This window comes from Scyliorhinus torazame, chromosome 11 (genome assembly GCF_047496885.1).
Source record: "Scyliorhinus torazame isolate Kashiwa2021f chromosome 11, sScyTor2.1, whole genome shotgun sequence".
In the NCBI taxonomy this organism is placed as follows: domain Eukaryota; kingdom Metazoa; phylum Chordata; class Chondrichthyes; order Carcharhiniformes; family Scyliorhinidae; genus Scyliorhinus; species Scyliorhinus torazame.
The window spans coordinates 42846632-42867629 of NC_092717.1; the positions used below are offsets into that span (position 1 = coordinate 42846632).

General features: G+C 45.9%; 1 protein-coding gene and 1 long non-coding RNA gene across 31 annotated transcripts in view; one reads left to right on the top strand and one right to left on the bottom strand.

The window, feature by feature from the left end:
* The window catches only part of LOC140385256 (uncharacterized), a 29757-nt gene extending 9061 nt beyond the window's left edge, over positions 1–20696 (bottom strand). The window contains exon 1 of the long non-coding RNA XR_011933322.1: positions 20446–20696. This is a non-coding gene — a long non-coding RNA (uncharacterized lncRNA). The remainder of the gene's footprint in view (positions 1–20445) is intronic.
* Positions 1–20998, top strand: part of rims2a (regulating synaptic membrane exocytosis 2a) — a 1580193-nt gene that overhangs the window by 729139 nt on the left and 830056 nt on the right. The window lies entirely within an intron of this gene.

The window sequence follows — 20998 nt, forward strand, 5'->3', positions numbered from 1 at the left end:
ATTTGATGGTCACACATTTCCAATGAATAGATTCCTCACGAACATATTTTTTATCAAGCTGTCCCTTATGTATCTGTAAAATTGTGGCCAGTATTGCTTTTTATTATTATTTTTTTTCTGCGATATTGTCTGACTTCTACTTACAGGTCTCAAGTGATGTTGAGATTCCACAACCTGCATGAGGTTATCCTGTACATGCAGAGTATGTGTTGTGGATTGCGATAACCCTTCGGAGTAGGATGTGATAATCATCGAAAAGTCTAATTGCTAAGCATCTCCTCTGCTCATCCTGCCGCTGCAACCAGTATAACATCTTTACAGCACAAACGTCGGCCATTTGGCCTATTGGGTTCTGGGCGGCTCTCTGTGAGCAATCCACTCAGTCTGGTTCACCCTTTCTATTCCTGTAGCCCTGTGAATTAATTTCTCGAAGTGCCTTTTGACATAATTGATCATCCCAGTGTCCAATAGCTTGGGAAGCTACGAACCCCAGATCATTACCATTTGCTGCATCCTCACATCCTTCTGCATCTCTTGCCTCAAGCCTGAAATATGTGCGCCCGATTCTTTGTACCATCAGCTACTGAGAACAGCTGTTCTTTGTCTACCTTATCTGAATCTGTCATAATCCTGTACACCTCTAACAGATCTTCTCTCAATCCCCTCTGCTCCAAGAAAGATCCTAGTGTCTCCAACCTAACCTTGTAGATAATTTCTCTCATCCCAGGGACCATTCTGGTAAATCACATCTGGACCCTTTCAGGAATACTCTTAATCCTTTATGCAGCTTCTTCTTTTCTACTGCCATATGCTAGTGCCCACTGCCTGCCAATTTAGTTAAACTAACTGCAACCACAATAATGAACCTGCCTGTGAGGAATTTGGTTCCAGTCTGGTTTTGTTGCAGCCTGCCCCTTTTGAGTAGGTGCCTCCTACCCAGAACTGGCCAAGATGCTCCTGGAATCTGAAGCCCTCCCTCCTACATCATGTTTCTAGCCATGCATCGATCCTCTTCATCTTCCTATTTCTACACTCACAGGCATGTGGCACTGGAGTAATCCAGAGGTTACTACCTTCATGATCTTACTTGTAAACGTCCTTCCTAGCTCCTGAAAGTCTGACTCTAGGACCTCAATCGTTGTCCTCTCTATGTCAGCATTATTTGAAAAGCAAAAAGATGTATTTCAAATTAATCATTTGACTCTTTGACACTAATCTCCTTCCTCCCTTTCTATTGAATGGGATTTCACAGTCCTTTCCCCAGCCCTTCCCCAATAAACAGGTTTACAAATGGGAGTAGGGGATGTAAAATCCGTTGCCTACCTGCCTCTGCTGGTGTGTGGGATGTCCCACTTGCCCCTATGACAGCTGGGGTCTTGAAGTGACTTATTAGTGACCACTTAAGGACCGCTTCCCACTGGCACTGATACTTTTCCAACAGTGGTGGGAAGGTGGGGGTTGCCCATGCCATGTGGTATACCTTGGCCACTTGGGGAAGGGCCGTAGGTCCCTCCTGATCAGACTCCCCGTACTCCATGGATACCCAACAAGTGGAAAGGGCCATCTCTGTTTGAAAAATCCCTCTTGGCCTCAATCACTAGCCCCCACCCACTTGACCAGTGTCTGCCTGACTGGCTCCAGCAATCCCAACCCACCCATCATCTTCTTCATCCTCTGTTGCTGCCTTGGTTCGGGGACTGGCTGCAATCACAGCAGTGGACACCTCTCCTGGTAGTGCTGCATGGACCACGACCTACTGGAAATCTGATTTGAGTGGAGACATCTGCCTCAATGAGGCAAAAGCCATGATCTCAGGCGATTAATTTCCTGAGCAATGCAAAACAAACACTGTGTCTTCCAGGGTCGGTGGAGACGGGCTCCCTCCCCACCCCCACTTTCCAACTGGTGTGGCGCAGTGGGGGTGGGGGGACACTATTAACTCTGGTCTCACTGTCTCTCTCACATCCAAGTCTTTCTCACCCCACTCGCCATCTCTCTCTCTCTCACCCTTGTGTCTTTCTCTCTCTCTCTGACTGTCACCCCTGTCGCACTCGCTCTCTCCTTCAGCCTAATAAGATCATGCATTTTACAAAGCATAAAATCTGCAAAACATAGTTGTTTTTCTCACACTCACTCACACCCATACTCACATAAATTTAATCAATTCAAAACACACCTACTTGCAAACTTATAAGCAGGTCCTATCTATAGAATAAAATATAATTTCAGTTGAATAACTCATTGTAAATAAATTGTTTAGTTTATCAAGTATGTTGAAAACTTGCATTGACTACGGTGAAGCATAGAATTGGACAGGATCCGAAACTTGTGTTACAGCTGATCCCGTCAGATTCTTGATGGGTGGTTTTGGCTAAAATTGTCTCTGAATGATGGGCAGGTATAAGATACCGACAGAAGGAACAATGTACGCAATCTATAGAAAATTAGACTATCTTGTGGAAAGTTTAACAAAACACAATTAATGATGAAGGTTATGATGATGGATCCCATGAATCTAGAATGCTACATTCAACAGCGGTTGAGATGTTTTCAGCTGCCATGCTTCCATTTTATATTGGTCTACTTGAATTGCGCCAGTCCAATTCATTAACATAATTGCATCATATCTCCTAATCTAATGAATAAATGAATATCACTTAATTTACAACAGTGGCCATGCATTTTGTAATATCTGTGATTAACATAGAACATAGAAAATACAGCACAGAACAGGCCCTTCGGCCCACGATGTTGTGCCGAACCTTTGTCCTAGATTAATCATAGATTATCATTGAATCTACAGTGCAGAAGGAGGCCATTCGGCCCCCTGAGTCTGCACCAGCTCTTGGGAAGAGCACCCTACCCAAACTCAACACCTCCACCCAACACCAAGGGCAATTTGGACATTAAGGGCAATTTATCATTGGCCAATTCACCTAACCCGCACATCTTTGGACTGTGGGAGGAAACCGGAGCACCCGGAGGAAACCCACGCAGACACGGGGAGAACGTGCAGACTCCGCACAGACAATGACCCAGGCCGAAATCGAACCTGGGACCATGGATCTGTGAAGCAATTGTGCTATCCACAATGCTACCGTGCTGCCCTTAAGAACAAATAAATCTACACTATATCATTTTCCCGTAATCCATGTACCTATCCAACAGCTGCTTGAAGGTCACTAATGTTTCCGACTCAACTACTTCCACAGGGAGTGCATTCCATGCCCCCACTACTCTCTGGGTAAAGAACCTACCTCTGATATCCCTCCTATATCTTCCACCTTTCACCTTAAATTTATGTCCCCATGTAATGGTGTGTTCCACCTGGGGAAAAAGTCTCTGACTGTCTACTCTATCTATTCCCCTGATCATCTTATAAACCTCTATCAAGTCGCCCCTCATCCTTCTCCGCTCTAATGAGAAAAGGCCTAGCACCCTCAACCTTTCCTCGTAAGACCTACTCTCCATTCCAGGCAACATCCTGGTAAATCTTCTTTGCACCTTTTCCAGAGCTTCCACATCCTTCCTAAACTGAGGCGACCAGAACTGTACACAGTACTCCAAATGTGGCCTTACCAAAGTTTTGTACAGCTGCATCATCACCTCACGGCTCTTAAATTCAATCCCTCTGTTAATGAACGCGAGCACACCATAGGCCTTCTTCACAGCTCTATCCACTTGAGTGGCAACTTTCAAAGATGTATGAACATAGACCCCAAGGTCTCTCTGCTCCTCCACAATGCCAAGAACTCTACCGTTAACCCTGTATTCCGCATTCATATTTGTCCTTCCAAAATGGACAACCTCACACTTTTCAGGGTTAAACTCCATCTGCCACTTCTCAGCCCAGCTCTGCATCCTATCTATGTCTCTTTGCAGCCGACAACAGCCCTCCTTACTATCCACAACTCCACCAATCTTCGTATCGTCTGCAAATTTACTGACCCACCCTTCAACTCCCTCATCCAAGTCATTAATGAAAATCACAAACAGCAGAGGACCCAGAACTGATCCCTGCGGTACACCACTGGTAACTGGGATCCAGGCTGAATATTTGCCATCCACCACCACTCTCTGACTTCTATCGGTTAGCCAGTTCGTTATCCAACTGGCCAAATTTCCCACTACCCCATGCCTCCTTACTTTGTGCAGAAGCCTACCATGGGGAACTTTATCAAATGCCTTACTAAAATCCATGTACACTACATCCACTGCTTTACCTTCATCCACATGCTTGGTCACCTCCTCAAAGAATTCAATAAGATTTGTAAGGCAAGACCTACCCCTCACAAATCCGTGCTGACTATCCCTAATCAAGCAGTGTCTTTCCAGATGCTCAGAAATCCTATCCTTCAGTACCCTTTCCATTACTTTGCCTACCACCGAAGTAAGACTAACTGGCCTGTAATTCCCAGGGTTATCCCTAGTTCCTTTTTTGAACAGGGGCACGACATTCGCCACTCTCCAATCCCCTGGTACCACCCCTGTTGACAGTGAGGACGAAAAGATAATTGCCAACGGCTCTGCAATTTCATCTCTTGCTTCCCATAGAATCCTTGGATATATCCAGTCAGGCCCGGGGGACTTGTCTATCCTCAAGTTTTTCAAAATGCCCAACACATCTTCCTTCCTAACAAGTATTTCCTCGAGCTTACCAATCTGTTTCACACTGTCCTCTCCAACAATATCGCCCCTCTCATTTGTAAATACAGAAGAAAAGTACTCATTCAAGACCTCGCCTATCTCTTCAGACTCAATACACAATCTCCCGCTACTGTCCTTGATCGGACCTACCCTCGCTCTAGTCATTCTCATATTTCTCACATATGTGTAAAAGGCCTTGGGGTTTTCCTTGATCCTACCCGCCAAAGATTGTTCATGCCCTCTCTTAGCTCTCCTAATCCCTTTCTTCAGTTCCCTCCTGGCTATCTTGTATCCCTCCAATGCCCTGTCTGAACCTTGTTTCCTCAGCCTTACATAAGTCACCTTTTTCCTCTTAACAAGACATTCAACCTCTCTTGTCAACCATGGTTCCCTCACTCGACCATCTCTTCCCTGCCTGACAGGGACATACATATCAAGGACACGTAGCACCTGTTCCTTGAACAAGTTCCACATTTCACTTGTGTCCTTCCCTGCCAGCCTATGTTCCCAACTTATGCACTTCAATTCTTGTCTGACAACATCGTATTTACCCTTCCCCCAATTGTAAACCTTGCCCTGTTGCACGTACCTATCCCTCTCCATTACTAAAGTGAAAGTCACAGAATTGTGGTCACTATCTCCAAAATGCTCCCCCACTAACAAATCTATCACTTGCCCTGGTTCATTACCCAGTACTAAATCCAATATTGCCCCTCCTCTGGTTGGACAATCTACATACTGTGTTAGAAAAGCTTCCTGGACACACTGCACAAACACCACCCCATCCAAACTATTTGATCTAAAGAGTTTCCACTCAATATTTGGGAAGTTAAAGTCGCCCATGACTACTACCCTATGACTTCTGCACCTTTCCAAAATCGGTTTCCCAATCTGTTCCTCCACATCTCTGCTACTATTGGGGGGCCTATAGAAAACTCCTAACAAGGTGACTGCTCCTTTCCTATTTCTGACTTCAACCCATACTACCTCAATAGGCTGATACTCCTCGAACTGCCTTTCTGCAGCTGTTATACTATCTCTAATTAATAATGCCACCCCCCCACCTCTTTTACCACCCTCCCTAATCTTATTGAAACATCTATAACCAGGGACCTCCAACAACCATTTCTGCCCCTCTTCTATCCAAGTTTCCGTGATGGCCACCACATCGTAGTCCCAAGTACCGATCCATGCCTTAAGTTCACCCACCTTATTCCTGATGCTTCTTGCGTTGAAGTATACACACTTCAACCCATCTCCATGCCTGCAAATACTCTCCTTTGTCAGTGTTCCCTTCCCCACTGCCTCATTACATGCTTTGGCGTCCTGAATATCGGCTACCTTAGTTGCTGGACTACAAATCCGGTTCCCATTCCCCTGCCAAATTAGTTTAAACCCTCCCGAAGAGTACTAGCAAACCTCCCTCCCAGGATATTGGTGCCCCTCTGGTTCAGATGCAACCCGTCCTGCTTGTACAGGTCCCACCTTCCCCAGAATGCGCTCCAATTATCCAAATACCTGAAGCCCTCCCTCCTACACCATTCCTGCAGCCACGTGTTCAACTGCACTCTCTCCCTATTCCTAGCCTCGCTATCACGTGGCACCGGCAACAAACCAGAGATGACAACTCTGTCTGTCCTGGCTTTCAACTTCCAGCCTAACTCCCTAAACTTGTTTATTACCTCCACACCCCTTTTCCTACCTATGTCGTTGGTACCAATGTGCACCACGACTTCTGGCTGCTCCCCCTCCCCCTTAAGGATCCTGAAGACACGATCCGAGACATCCCTGGCCCTGGCACCCGGGAGGCAACATACCTTCCGGGAGTCTCGCTCGCGACCACAGAATCTCCTATCTATTCCCCTAACCATTGAATCTCCTACAACTATTGCTTTTCTATTCTCCCCCCTTCCCTTCTGAGCCCCAGAGCCAGACTCAGTGCCAGAGACCTGGCCGCTAGGGCCTTCCCCCGGTAGGTCATCCCCCCCAACAGCATCCAAAACGGTATACTTGTTTTGAAGGGGAACGGCCACGAGGGATCCCTGCACTGTCTGCCTGTTTGTTTTTTTCCCCCTGACTGTAACCCAGCTATTCTTGTCCTGTACCTTGGGTGTGGTTACCTCCCTGTAACTCTTCTCAATCACCCCCTCTGCCTCCCGGATGATCCGAAGTTCATCCAGCTTCAGCTCCAGTTCCCTAACACGGTCTTTGAGGAGCTGGAGTTGGGTGCACTTCCCACAGGTATAGTCAGTGGGGACACCGGTGGTATCCCTCACCACCCACATCCTACAGGAGGAGCATGTAACTGGCCTAGCCTCCATCCGCTCTTACCTTACAGAATATATCTGCTGTGTGGACTAACTAGATCTCCGCCCTCCGACTCTGCTCCCAGTCAGCTACACTTCCTGTAAACTCCTGGCTCTCTTCGCACTCTTTGCGGAAATGTCGGAAACAAAATGAAAGGAGCACCTTACTCCCTCCTCACCTAACTCCCTCGGTCACCAAACTCTCACTATCGCACTCAAAAAGCACCAAATTCAGCACAAACAAAGTCTGCACTGTAGGGGATCACTTTTATACTGTGAATCTAGCCTCTGAAAAACTGGCCTAATCCAATTAACTAATTAACAAGCTCCAGCTGCAAGTGCCTAGAAGTAGAAGCCTGTTTAAAGCTGATTGAAAATTCACCTTCTTCTAAACCAAACAGCAACTTTTAAGTTAATTAACTAAATAAAAGAAAGACTAAACTTCAGATAAAAATGAAGCCTTATACTCCCTCGGTCACCAAACTCTCACTATCGCACTCAAAAAGCACCAAATTCAGCACTCAGTGCAAACATTGTCAAATGTTTCATGATATTGTCCAATTGAAGCAGAAGAAAGTCTTTTGTGACCGCTGTCACTATGTTCTGATTGGATTGGAGTAGATTGGATTTGATTTATTGTCAGGTGTACCGAGGTACAGTGAAAAGTATTGTTCTGCATACAGTCTGGACAGATCGTTCCATACATGAAAAAACATAGCATATACGATAATTACACAATGTAAGTACATGAACACAGACATTAAGTGCAGCATACGAAGTGTAGTACTACTCAGTAGAGAAGATGTGTGGAGAGATCAGTTCAGTCTATAAGAGGGTCATTCAGGAGTATATAACATGGGGAATAAGCTGTTTTTGAACCTGTTGGTGCGTGTTCTCCTGCCCGATGGAATAGGTTGGAAGAGAGAATAACCTGGGTGGGTGGGGTCATTGATTATGCTGCTTTCCCAAGGCAGCGGGATGTGTCAACAGAGACAATGAATGTGAGGCAGTTCCGCGTGATAGACTGGGCTGTGTTCCCGACTCTCTGTAGTTTCTTATGGTGTTGGGCCGAGCAGTTGCCATACCAGGCTGTGATGCAGCCAGTTAGGATGCTTTCTATGGTGCATCTGTAAAAATTGATACGGGTCATTGTAAATTGACATGCCAAATTTCCTTAGTTTTTTGAAGAATTATAGGCACTGTTGTGCTTTCTTGGTCGTAGTGTCAACATTGGTGGACCAGGACAGATTGTTGGTGATGCACACACCTAGGAATTTGAAGCGGTCAACCATCTCTACCTGGGCTCCATTGATGCCGACAGGGGTGTTTACAATACTTTGTTTCCTGAAGTTAATCTCCCTCCTATACTCTGACTCAATGTTGTTTGACGTCTGACCCACTATGGTTGTGTCATCAGCAAACTTGTAGATGGAGTTGGAGCCAAATCTTGCCACACAGTCATGTATATATAGGGAGTATAGTAGGGGGCTAATTACGTAGCCTTGCGGGGCCCCAGTATTGAGGACTATCATGGAGGAGGTGTTGTTGTTTATTCTTACTGATTGTGGTCCATGGGTCAGGAAGTCGAGGATCCGGTTGCAGAGGGAGGAGCCAAGTCCTAGGTTTTGGAGTTTTGATATGAACTGGCTCGGATTATGGTGTTGAAGGCGGAGCTGTAGTCAATGAATAGGAGTCGAGATGCTCCAGGGATGAGTGTAGGGCCAGGGAGATGATGTCTGCTGTGGTCCAGTTGTGGAGGTACGCGGACTGCAGTGGATCAAGGCATTCTGGAAGTATGGAGTCGATGTGTCTCATGACCAACCTCTCGAAGCACTTCATAATGATAGATGTTAAGGCCACTGGACGATGGTCTTTGAGGCATGATGCCTGGTTCTTCTTTGGCACCGGTTTGATGGTGGTCTTCTTGAAGCAGGTGGGAATCTCGGAACGGAATAGGCAGAGGTTGAAGATGTCCGCAAACACACCCACCAGTTGTCCGCGCAGGATTTGAGTGCACAACCAGGGACCCAATTGGACCCATCACTTTCCGAGGGTTCACTTTCAAGAAGGCCGATCTGGCTTCGGAAGCTGTGACGGTAGGTAAGGGTGTTTCCGAGGCTGCTGAGCAGTTGACAATGGTTTGAAGCTTTTCTGTTCAAAACGAGCATAGAATGCATTGAGTTCATCAGGGAGGGGTACACTGCTTCCGTAGATTCTACTCGGCTTTGCTTATGTTGCTTAAGCCTTGCCACAACCGGCGAGAGTCCATGTCGTTAGTCTGTGACTCTAGCTCAGTCTGGTATTGTCTCTTGGAATCCCTGATGGCTTTGCGGAGGTTGTACCTAGATTTCCTACATAGGTCAGGGTCGACTGCCTTGAACGCCTCAGACCTGGCCTTCAGTAGGGTGTGAACCTCCCGATTAAACCATGGTTTCCAGTTAGGGAACGTGTGACTACCTTCTTTGGCACCCAATCTTCTACACACTTGCTGATGAAGTCTGTGATGGTGGTGGCATACTCGTTTAGGTTGGTTGGGCTCCAGTGAGGAGGTGTGTGATGATTTGAGAGCTGTGTTGTTCTTCCCACGCAGGAATCCCTTGACGTAGCAGGCAGACTAAAGTATCTTAATTCTGGAGGCAGATTGTGATTTTGGGGTAAGTGCTGACCATTATATCGTAACTGAAGCCTCCTTTACCAATCAGAGGGGGGACGCTCCTCATATCATCTCACAAATAACATTATAGTTTTGTCATTAACCAGTTTCTATGCCTAAGGCATAGGATTAATAAAGGAATTCTCTCTGTACTCTATGAAAAATGGCAATTAAACAGCCCCATTAATGAGCTTTACAATGACAGCATTGATTAGTGCGATACACTATACCTACCCCATCTGGACCTTAATATTATTTGCTCATTTAGTGGGTATTAGGTAACTTCTAATCACTACCACCGGGGAAACAATCCTCAATATATCTGTGGAATTGGCTGGGAAGATTCTTCCACCTGTTACAATAGTTAGAATAAGCAATATCCTGGTGTCATTAAAAGCAAATCAAAGTTGCCACACTCTCCAATACTGCAGGTAATCTTATTTTATCTTTTTATAGGTAGATTTTTCTTCCAGGCTAGAATATTATTGTTAATTGTAATTGAGTAAGAATGTGGTGAGCCAGGCTAAGCAAACTCATACCCATCGAGTCAATGAGGTATTTGGGCTGTAGCAGGTTAGAGAGACGTTTTGGGATGGAATGCAAGACTGCAGAGTCGCACAGGTCAGACAGAGGCTGAGAATAGGTCTACCTTCCTGGCATGTAGAGAATGGATTGGGAGGATAGATTCGCAAATCAGTTGCTCTCGGGGATTAGGAGCACTCATTTTAATCAGATTGATGATGGGCATGGAAACATCTGTCTGTCCTCCTTACAGTGGAATTTCCTATAATGGCTGAATTCTGTGCTTTGCTGTTTTCACAACCACATCCCCCCACCTCCCTTTCCCACTTGTGACTGTGTTTCTTCAAACTGTTGTCACTCCTAGCAGCCTCCGATGCAGAGTACTGGTTTCAGAGTGGCAGATACTCCAAAGACCCCTGCATCTCTTGCCGCTTCCTACTCTTCCAAATAGCCATCAATCTGCAATCCTTCACTCCAACTGCCTTTGGGTTGGCCACCTCCTGAAATGTATAATCCAGAAAACTATTATCCTCCCTCAAAATTGAAAATTCTGAGCTCAAGCAGCTGGTCCTCCAAGACACATGAAGTCCATAGAATCCCTACAGTGCAGAAAGAGGCCATTCTGCCCATCCAGTCTGCACGATCGTCCGAAAGAGCACTCTACCTAGGCCCCCACCCTATCCCCATAACCCCATGCATTGATAATGGTGATTCCACCTAACCTGCACATCTTTGGACACTGAGGGGTAATTTAGCATGGCCAATTTACCTAAGCTGAATTTATCACATGGTGCAGGAGTTGCAAGCAACAGGTGCAGGAATTTGCCCGGAGGGGGGGCGGGAAGGAATTTGCTGACATCATCCTGTTTCCAAACTCTTTTGCTGGAGGCTCATGTGGCCTCAAGTAGCGGGTAGCGTGTTAACATTATCAGAAGCCAAGTAAGGCCAATTATCATAGGACGACTGAAAATTTCCAATCAGCCTATATGGTCTTCACAACATTGGAAGCACTGCAGCTGCCTGGAGACGACCTCTTGTTGGCAGACTCTTTGGGGCCAGTGCTCTTGAATTAGACACCCCTCACACATCTGGCTGTAGCAGTACGGAATCCATTTCCAAAATGGTGGCCCAGTGACTGTGGCCACTTTTTACTTCACATTTATTAAGCATGCTGAGAGGTGTATCAAGTTCTCTCTCTCCCCTACCTGAACTGTGGGCTGCAGCTCTTTACAAGGTGGAGGGACATCTCATTGGCTCTCCAGCTTCAAGGGTCTGCGTGTCACCCTTAATTAGATGGTGAGCGCACCCTCTGTGCTCTAATTGGCCAATTCAGGTAAAATCACTGCCATGTGACTATTCCTGATATTGTGGTTGGGACACATTTGGACCGCCAGTGGGGCAGGTCCCAGCCCAAAGCACAAAATCTTGCCTCGGGTCTCAACTGTCCATCCACGATCAAAAAACAATTTCTCTTTCTTCTTTCAGAATCGAGTCAGTACCTTGATTAAATTATTGATTGAAATTAACGCTTCTAGACCTCAAGTCTCAGTCTTCACTGTCTCCTGTTCCCTTTCTCGGACGGCTCCATGATTTTTTTTTTAAAATACCAGATCAACACCTCTTCTCTCACTGCACCAAATTCTGTGAATTTAGTACTCGGGAGAAGCAATGCTTTATAGAACTAGACCCTGTGTGTTAGCAAAAAGCTCCTGGTAAAAAAATTTGAAGACTTGAGTCATCCTTGTTGACTGTAATTACCAGTTCTACCTAGCCGCCTAATTGACTAACTGTACAACTCGTAAGTAGCTTGTTTACCATTGACTGACACTGTGGAAAACCCTTAAAATTCCCGCAGTCACCAAATTCCTTGAATTTGGTACCTTGGGCTACTTTGTGACTCCAAGTCACATACAATGGCTTCGACATTAAGTAAGCACTGCCGGGTCAGGAACAGCAACAAATGCAATAATTCAATATTAACTAAGAAAACTTTTTACTGTAAAGACCAGCGAGGAAAGTATGCAGGGCAGTAGCGGGCAGAGGGGGACATAGCAACAACAGAGTAAGAGACAGAGGAGCATCATCTGAAGGAACATAGGAGCTAGGAGTAGGTCATCTGGACCCATGGTTTGCTCCACCATTTAACTAGACTATGGCTGACCTTCAGCCTCAACATGATTTTCCTACACTAGCCCCATGTCCTTTGATGTCTTTTTTTTATCACAGAATCAGGGATCTTTAAAGTGCAGAAGGAGGCCAATTGGCCCATTGAGTCTGAATGACCATTCTGCCCAGTCCCACTCCCCTGCTGTAATCTTGCACATTCCCACTTAGAATCAGAATCAGAAATCCAATTTCCTTTTGAATACCTCGATCGAAGCTGCTTCCACAAACCTCCCAGGAAGCTTGTTCTAGACTCCAAACACTCTTTGGATGATTTTTTTCTCTCCCTTGTATCACTTCTCCTTTTGCCTATTAGTTTGAATCTGTGCCCTCTAGTTCTTGATATACTCTTGAGAGGGAACAGTTTCTCACTATTTACCTTGTCCATACCTCTCAGGATCTGTCAAGTCTCCCCTCAGCCTTCTTTTCTCCAAAAAAAACAAAGCCAATGTTAGACTGGAAACAGTACTCCAGAAGAGGCCTAACTAATCTCTTACACAAATACAACATGACCTCCTTACTCTTTTGCTTAATACCCCTATTAATAAAAAAAATATACCATATGCTTCACAAGCAGCTCTCTCAACATGACCTACCAAAGAGTTCTGTACATATGTATTAAGGCCCCTTTTTTCCTCCTAGAAAACTAGCACTCTCTTGAACATACGGCCTCATCGCTGTTTGATCAGGCCCATAGTCTCAGGAAAAGAGGTTTGGACTGAAATGGGGATGAATTTAGGCCTAAGATTAGGAGGAATTTCTTCACTCAGAGGGTGGTGAACCTTTGGAATTCGCTATCCCAGAGGACTGTGGAGGTTCAGTTTTAAATATGTTCAAGACAGAGTGTGATAGTTCTCTAGATAACTCTAAAGGAGATGCAAGAATGGCCTTGTTGTGGATGACTTGGGATGTGATGAGGTCGCTAAATCTCACGAGAGGCCTCGCGTGTGATTTACAACACTCGGGAAGCTTCGTGAGATCCAATAAGATCTCATCCTCGCTGGGTGGGATCCAGATTTCCATATTTAAATGAGCAGTTAGGCTCACTTAAGTATGTTGGCATCGGATTTTCCCAAGGCCCGGAATCGAATGCCAATGAGACCGCGCCATGGTGCCATTTAGCACAGGTCCACATAAATATGGACCAAGCGTAACATCACTTGGTGGGGATTGTCTCCCAGGCCATCAGTGGCCCCTGGGTGGTCAGGCTCTGGGCCAGGTGGTACCCTGGCACTCTCACTGTCACCTGGGCACTTTGGCACTGCCAGCCTGGCACTCTGGTAGTGCAACCCAGGCACCCGGGAAGTGTCACCCTAGCACTGCCTGGGTGCCCGGGTTGCACTGCCAGGTTATCAGGCTGACAGTGCCAAGGTGCCAGCCAGGTTGGCACTGCCAGGAGTCGGGCCCAGGGGTGCCCTGCCTTTATGAAGTGGGGTGTGGGGGAGCTCGAGGACCACCTAACAGATATGTTGAGGTGTTGGGAGGTTCTGGAGATCAAGGAGATCAGGGAATCTGGGCGGCATTTAAAAATGACGCCCGATCCCTTCATGTACTAATGAACTCAGCTCATCAGTCCAGGAAATGACGCTAAGTGCATCCTCGGCAGGGAGTTCCTCGTTGAGACCAAAAAAACCCAGAATCCGTGGGGCGTTCTACTGCAGGTGCCAAGAAACCCTCGCTAAACATGCCCAAAATGGGACTTTTTTTCCTCCCCGCTAAATCGTGTCCGATGTCCTCTGGTCCCAGACACCCCTCCAGGGGGAATCCTGTCAGTGGGCGTGGCTGTAGAATCCCGCTGAAACTATTTATTTCGTTTCTCTGCCATTTCCTCATTCCCCATTATAAATTGTTCTGCCTTTGCCTGTAGTCGGCGCACATTTGCTAATTGTCTTTGCTAACATTTTCCTTTTTTACATACCTATAGAAACTTTCACTGTTTGTTTTTATGCTTCTCATTAATTTGCTTTCAGATTCTGTTTTCTGTTTCTTTATTAATTCCTTGGTGCTCCTTTGCTGAACTCTAAAATGCTGCAAATCCGCAGACATGCTACTTTTTTTGGCAACTTTATATGCCTCTTTCTTTGATCTAACACAATCTTTAACTGCTCTTATATAAAAGCAAATTAATGCGGATACTGGAATTTGAAACAAAAAGAGAAAATGCTGGAAAATCTCAGCGGGTCTGACAGCATCTGTGGACAGAGTTAACGTTTCAAGCCTGAATGACTCTTCGTCTCTTGTTAACCAGGCCCTTTTCTGCTGGGTTTTGTGTCTCACAGGAATGTAATTTTGTTGTGAACCATGTGATAATTCTTTAACTGCTAGCCATTGCCTGTCTGCCATTATATCTTTTAATGTTGTTTTCCATTCTACCACAGCCAAATTACCCCTCACACCTTCATAGTATCTGTTGTTTAGATTCAAGACCCTAGTTTCATATTGAACTACATCACTTTCAAAATCAATGTAAAATTCTATCAAATTATGGCCACTCTTCTTTAGAGGCTCCTTTGCAACAATATTATTAATGAGTCTTTTCTCATTGCACAATACAAGATCTATAACAGCCCATTCTCTGGTTGGTTTCTCAACACATGTCCCAGAAAACCATCTTGTACACATTCCATGGATGTGTCTAATTTGCGGTAATTAGGTTAACTCAGTCTATATGTAGATTGAAGACCCCATGATGACTGTATTATTGTTATGTGCACTTCTAATTTCCTGATTTATACCGCGTCCTGCATCACCACTGCTGTTTGTTGGCCTATAAAAAGCTGCCATCATTATTTGCTGCCCCTTGCTGTTTCTTAGTTCCAACCAAATTGATTCTACAATTTAGTCTTCTGATCTCATCCTCCACTAACAGCATTATCCTACCTCCTTTTTCTTTTAGCCTATCCTTCTCCCAGGCGATCAGAGGCCCCCGGGTGGTCAGGCTCTGGGCAGGGTGGTACCCTGGCACCCGGATGCCACCTGAGCACCTTGGCATTGCCAACCTGACACCTTGGCACTGTCACACGGTCATCCTGGCAGTGCAACCCTTGCACCCTGGTTGCCAGGCTGGCAGGGGTACTGCCAGTGTGCCAGGCTGGCAGTGCCAAGGTGGCCAGGTGGCAGGTTGCCCACGCAGGTGATCGGACCTGGGGGTGTGCTGCCCTTATGAGGTTGTGTGAGGGGACGTGATCAAGGACCACCTCATCAGTACGTGGCCTCGGCAGGGCGTTCACCGCAGAGGCCCCCCAAAAAAACGAAGTCTCATTTGATAGCAGGGTCATTATCGGTACTGAGGGCTCCGAGAAACACTCTGCCATTCGGGCCCAAAACGGGACTCTGTCTTTTCTCCGTAAATCTCGCCCCACATTCAGGGTTGCATTCCCTTCCAAAGAGCACTGTGGATGTACTTACACCAGGTGATTACAATGGATCGTGGTTCAAGAAGTCAGCAAGAGTTATTTGGGATGGGTAATAAATGCTGGCCTAGCCAGCGACTCCTACATTTTGGGAATTTCAGTCGCTGTGTCTTCCTCATAATCCACAATCAGTGGCAGAACTTTAACCCTCAATGACCTTAAAACTCTTCCCCCTTGTTTTATCTAATACTCCCTGTGAAAGCGTCCTCAGAAACATACTTCTTTAATTCCTCCCCTAATATTTATTCAGTGCCAAATTCCACACCCTCCTCTATGTGGAAAGAAACGTGGTGCAAATTGTTTTTATTGCTGCAACATAAAGCTGAGAAGACTTGAATAAACAGTCAATAGGAAACAATTCATTCTGTTTGAGGGGAGATATTTAAAATTCACCGACAACTTCATGATTCAAGACTGATTGCCTACCTTCTGAAAATAATTGCCTATTCCTCTCTCCCTTATTATGTATTCTTTGCATAAGCGGAAATGTTTTGAAATATTGTGAATAATTGTTCGTTTTTCACAAGTATGATAAGGTTTTGGAGCTGTATTATCAGTAGAAAAATGTAATTGAGCACTTCATCAGATATAAAAAAGTGCACTTTAATTGAAAAATCAAATTTGTCATTAAAATCAAACATACACCCAGCAGCCTGTCTTTACCTAGATGAATTTTTCAGGGCACTGTCTCATGTGAAATGTTTTGCTGTTTCAGCTGCTCCTCGCAGTCACATTAGCTGGGAAGTAACTGGCATATTTTAAGCATAGATATATGGTTTGAAGTCATTCCCTTTATTTGTACTTATACTGCAGGCTTTATCTGTGGTTTTAATATGCAAGATGAAAAGAGATTAGCATATTTAAAATCACCCTGCAGAGTTCGGCATCATATTGCAACAAGAACAGAAATCCACTTGTTCATTGTATGCAAACGTACCTAACAAGGCCAGCATTTTTTGCCTGTTCTTAATTGCCCTTGAGACGGTTGTGCAACTGATGACAGCTCAATGTATTCAGAGTTCTGTTACAGGCCTTCCATTTCTACAAATTAAGTTTGCAACTTGTGAAAGACAGCCTGCTAGAATGACATAGCATTGAATCTACTGGAGACTTCTGAACAGATTGCTCCCAGCTTCATAGAATCATCGAATCCCTACAGTGCAGAAGGAGGCCATTCGGCCCATCGGGTGTGCACTGAACCTCCGAAAGAGCACCCTACCGATGTCCACTCCCCCGTCCACCCAGTCCTATTCCCATAACCTAACCTGCACATCCCTGGACACTAAGGGGCAATTTAGCATGACCAATCCACCTAACCTGCATGTCTTTGAACTGTGGGAGGAAACCCATGCAGTCACAGGTAAAAGTGCAAGCTCCACACAGACAGTCACCCGAAGCCGGAATTGAACCCGGGTCTCTGGCGCTGTGAGGCAGCAGTGCTAACCACTGTGCTGTTCTCTAATGGGATAACAGCTTTCTGAATGTCTAATTTTGCTCGTTTCCAAAAGTGCAACACGTTGACATTAATTATGGCAAAACGCATCATCTTCTGATGAAAACCGCAAAGAAAATTAGCTGCAGCTGTTTCTGGTCTCTCCCGCCAACCAAATCAAAACAAGCTCTGCCCAATATTTCACCAAAGAGGCTCAATCATATTTTGAAAGAGATTATGGTCAATCCTCATCTTGGATAGGAAGTGCAAATGCCAAAAATCTTGGAACTCTTCTTATGGCTAATGTAGATGCAGACCAACGCATGTCTCTTTTTAACATCTGTAATTTTACATTCAAGTGGTTAAACCAACTAATTGCATAAAGAGCAGCGGGGTGTATCACTGTGATCCTTCTTCCATATTTGTGAATTGGGCATTGATTCATTATAATTTCTATGTTCTGTTCTGGGTGACCACAGAATGGAGCTTTTGTAACCTTCCATTTGTACACCAATATTTTGCATCTGCAGTGATTTGTGTTGATGCAGTTCAGGGTTGCCCGTAAGCTTTGCCGGAGACCGTAGTCAGGGATCTTTTCTGTTGGATCTTTCAAAAGGTATTTTTAACTTCTTGTGGGCTCCATTCAGCTTTCCGAGCCAATATCAGGATTACCGTTGCTTTGTCGAACTTTAAGTGCATGAGCTGAAAAAGGCTTGCATAACTTGAAGCAGCTTTGAGGGGCATTGTTGACGATATCTTGGAACTGAGCTAAGAACAAGGACCCGATTCATCCCAAAATTTTCAAAGTTAATTTGTGGCGGGTTTTTCAGGGAGTTTCCCAAACCGGCGAGTTCCCCACCGCTATTCAATGACACATAGTCACCTTTTTGGGCCCTGGGTTTAGGCCACACACAGAATTTTCCCCTGGTGGTGAAGTACAGAACAAAGTGGTACAATCTTAAAATTAGAGCTAAGGGCTCACTGCTGATGTCAGAAAACACTTTGCTCGAAAGGTGCTGGAAATTTGGATCTTTGCTCTGAAAACCTGTTGAGGTGAGGTCAGTCCTGCAATTTCAGAACTGAGATTGATAGGAATGTAGGAATTAGGAGCTGAAGTAGGCAATTCAACCCTTTTGAGCCTGCTCCGCCATTCAATCAGATCGTGGCCGATCTCTTCCTGGTCTCAAATCCAGCTCCCTGTCTGTTCCCCATATCCCTTTAACCCGGTTTTAAAATCAGAAATACATCTATCTCCTTCTTGAAATCATTTAACGATTTAGACTCCACCGCACTATGGGGCAGCGAGTTCCACAAATTCACCACCCTCTGCGAGTAGTTCCTCCTCATCTCGGTTTTAAATCCACTGCCTCTCATGTTAGGCATGGGTCTTAAGGGATGGAGATAATAAGTTGGGTAAATGAAGTTAAGAGGCAAATGAACCATATTCTAATTGAATATTGGAAAGAACGTAGGGGCTGAATGGCTCATTCCTGTACCCAGTTGCTGCACTCCAAAAAGGCTTTCTTTATTTGTTTCCTTACTTCATGGAAATAATTTGTTTTGGAATCATTCATGTTACCCGGAATGCTTTATTCTTTTGCTGAACATCTATAAAAACAATTTACTGAAGAAAAATCAATGTTGAATAACCTCAGTAATGTGGTGCTGCAAAATACACGACCTATTTCTCTGAGATTGAGACATTTCAGATATTGAAGTCCTCCACAATTTTCGCAGCAGTTAGTTTTCGCAGCCACCACAACCCACCCTTCCAAACCCAAATTCTCACATGAATTAATTTTTTTGCTGAGTGGTGATACCCGCTGTTACAAGATTAACAGATTCCTTGCTTCCAGTGTTAACACACTGGGCGGGATTCTCCACTCCCACGCCGAAGTGGCCGTGCCGTTGTGAACGCCGTCAAGTTCACGGCGGCGTGGAACGGCCAAGGTCCCGACCGATTCAGGCCCTGACAATGGGCCAGTATCGGGGCCGCGTCATCTACATGCGCCAGGCCATGTCGCCCGCGTAAAAGCAACGCTGCATAGATGACGCGGCCGGCGCCGCATAACGGCATCATCCGCGCATGCGCGGGTTGGCCGGCGCCAACCCGCGCATGCGTGGTTGCCGTCCTCTCTAAGTCCGCCCCGCAAGAAGATGGGGGACGGATCTTGCGGGGCCGTGGAAGGAAGGAGGTCCTCCTTCAGAGAGGACGGCCCGACGATCGGTGGGCACCGATCGCGGGCCACCACACATTCCAGGTAAAGCCCGGTGCAGGATCCCCCCTCACCCCCCCCACAGGCCGCCCCCCCAGCGTTCACGCACCGCCCACGACTGCAGCGACCAGGTGTGGATGGCGCCGGGGGGAACCCGCCGTTTTGGCCTGGCCGCTCGGCCCATCCGGGCCTCAGAATAGCGGGGGTGCCGGAGAATCGCCATTTTCGGTGTCTCCGGCGATTCTCCGGCCTGCGGCCCGCGAAACTGAACCGGGCCGTTCCCGCTGCTTGGGAGAATCGCGGGAGGGCGTCGGACCGGCGTCCCTGGAAATTTTGGCGGCCCAGGCGATTCTCCCAACCGGCGTGGGAGTGGAGAATCGCGCCCACTATCTCTGGTGTCAGAATTTCTTCTGTTGCTCCTGTATTTTCACAGCTCTCCAACTGAATTTCTGCTGACCAGACATTTTGGTACTCGACTGCATTCTTTACTTACTTAGGTAAAACTACGAATATTTTCATGATTTAGGAAAATAGCAAGTTAGCCAGGATTGCATATCCATGGGTTCTCTTTATCTGCAACTATATGTTCTCGAAAGAGGCCACTTTGACTTCCTGGATTTTGGCATTAAAGTGGGAATGATTTCAGAATTTTGGGTTGCAATTAACGGAAAGGTATAGTTCAGGGAGGAGAAATACTGCAAGTGGCCTGATTTTTGTGGGTTAATAATATTAATAATCTTTATTGTCACAAGTAGGCTTACATTAACTCTGCAATGAAGTTACTGTGAACAGCCCCTAGTTGCCACATTCCGGCGCCTGTTTGGGTACGCTGAACGAGAATTCAGAATGTCCAATTCACCTAACAAGCTTGTCTTTCGGGTCTTGTGGAAGGAAACCGGAGCACCCGGAGGAAACCCACGCAGACACGGGGAGAATGTGCAGACTCCGCACAGACAGTGACCCAAGCCGGGAATCGAACCTGGCGCTGTGAAGCAACAGTGCTACTCACTGTACTACCGTGCTGCCCACACGGTTAATGTTACAACTATCTTTATTGTAAGTTTTCATTTAAATAATTCTTCATTCTTGATACCTTCAAATCTTCATACGTCCAGTTCTTTTCAGTTGAGGGTGCAAGCTTCCGATGATCTTCATGGCTGGTGTTACTTTTGCCGTTAGGTTTTCCAAACAGGGTGCCCCGGACTGACACTTTGTGGATTTTCCCATTATTGTTTTGCAAAAGTGCCTTGCCTGTCTTCCCCGTGGAGATCTGTTTGAAATTTTTAGCTTACGGTGTAGAAAACTGCTTGCAGGCACCTGCATTCCCATTGTCTTAGGTGTTGCCTAGCACCTGTATTCCCATTGTCTGAGGTGTTGCCTAGCACCTGCATTCCCATTGTCTTAGGTGTTGCCTAGCACCTACATTCCCATTGTCTGAGGTGTTGCCAAGCACCTGCATTCCCACTGTCTGAGGTGTTGCCTAGCACCTGCATTCCCTTTGTCTGAGGTGTTGCCTAGCACCTGCATTCCCATTGTCTGAGGTGTTGTTTAGCATCTGCATTCCCATTGTCTGAGGTGTTGGCTAGCACCTACATTCCCATTGTCTGAGGTGTTGGCTAGCACCTACATTCCCATTGTCTGAGGTG